The following is a 1,978-nucleotide window of genomic DNA, read 5'->3' as shown; positions in this document are numbered from 1 at the left end:
TCCACCTTAACACGAATTTCGATGCAACCGAATGAAACTCCTAGATTTCAAATCTGTCTACATCGAAATGAACCGACCAATCTCCTCAACGCAGTAACCAAACACTCCATATAAACCAAACAATCGTCATTTACCTGGCGTCCACAAGCGACATCTGAACCCAATCCCAGGGTTCCCAAAATTCTTCCTCAGAATTAATGTTGATCACATAGGGTCGAAGCAGCCATGTAACAAAAACCAAACCAGATGTTTGATCAAAAGGCCTCTTGTTAGAACTGGCGCCTTCAATGTCTTTATAAGCATCCCAGACATTACTGACACCACGGTACCTACGCTCGATGAGTCCAACACCAGCAACTGAACACAATGTGCTCGCTAAAATTGGTGGCAAAGCGGAATTACTAACGCTCTCCCTAATAGTGTTCTGAACCGACTCAAGGCCTAATACAAGAGGTACTATACCAAACTGAACTTCCATCATAGTACTAAACTTGTCCAAATGTCTCCTCTTAACTAGTTCTACACTCCCATGCAAAATGTACCACTGGGATCTTTTTCATCCCTCTAGTATAACTTGGACTCCCTTTTAGATCTTTAAGACTTCACCTCCTATAGAGAATTTATACCCTTTTCCATCCAGAATACTCAGTGAGATGAGATTTCTCTTTAGATCTGGAATCTGTCGAACATGGCCAAGTGTTCTGATCATCCTATCATGCAACAGCAATCTGACTCGATCGATTTCAGTAATACGGCAAACTTGGTTGTTTCCATTACAACTCCACCTTGCTGAACAATCTCATATGTCTGAAATAAATTCCTATCGAAATACATATGGTGCGAACATGCTGAATCAAGAATCCACTCCTCGTTAGGCCTAGATTCCATATCAGATACCACAGTCAACATTACATCTCTGCCATCTAAAAAATCCTCAATTACATTGATTTCGTTTGAAGTCAAAGGTTGCGCTCCACGATTTGTAGCTAAATCACCTCTAGCCTGCAACATATCGCAATCCTTCCAATTATGCCTCTTCCGTTTGTAGTAGTAACAATACACATTGCTAAAGTTGACTTTTGATCTGCCTCTCCGTCGACTACCTTGAGATACAAGAGCTTCCCCATCCCTTGATGTAACACCAATCAAATGCTTTATCTTCTTCTTTGAGTGCAAAGTATCATAGACATCGTCTATAGTCAAAGTATCTCTAATATACAAGATAGTGTGATGAAACAACGCATAAGAACCAAGCAGCGAACATAACAGGATTAAGGCAAAATCCTCTTCATTGTACTTAACCTCCAACATTTCCAAGTTTGCAACTATTTCCTTGAACACGACAATATGATCTTCCAACGACACTCCTTCTGCCATGCGATGGAAATATAGTTTCTGCTTAAGAGTCAGTTTACTTCACTGGTTAGACTCTTAGTCATACATAACCGCTCTAGTCTCAATCACAAAACAGTCGTCGTCTTCTCCTTCAAGATATTCTGCAGAATATTGTTGGATAAAGAAGATGAATCAATGACACAGCCTTTCGATTCTTTTGTTGTTTCTCCTTCGTGCCCAATCAGCTGACATCTTCTCAAAGTCCAGCAAAGCATTGTTCAAATCCAACTGCGTCAGAACAACCTTCATCTTTACTTGCCACAAAAAACCTTGTATTGCGATCTAATTGCGGAATATCATACTTCAACCCAACCATCCTGAAAAAATCTCAACCAATTTACGAAAGGAACCAAGCTCTGATACCACTTGTTGGGCGCGGAAGCTTCAATTCCACTTGTTGATCCCAAACTGGATTATAAAGAATTTCGATTTAATGACAATATTGAAGCATACAAGATCACACCATGAAAATAAGATTTAAAGTAAAAAAGATCAAAAAGGATTAATAGCAAATGAATGATATTTATTACTGAATAATATGGAAAAAAAAAAGTAAAATTTAGCAAAATTGCTTCTTACAAAA

This window comes from Olea europaea, chromosome 6, assembly GCF_002742605.1.
Source record: "Olea europaea var. sylvestris chromosome 6, O_europaea_v1, whole genome shotgun sequence".
In the NCBI taxonomy this organism is placed as follows: Eukaryota; Viridiplantae; Streptophyta; class Magnoliopsida; order Lamiales; family Oleaceae; genus Olea; species Olea europaea.
Note: the sequence above shows the minus strand (reverse complement) of the source record.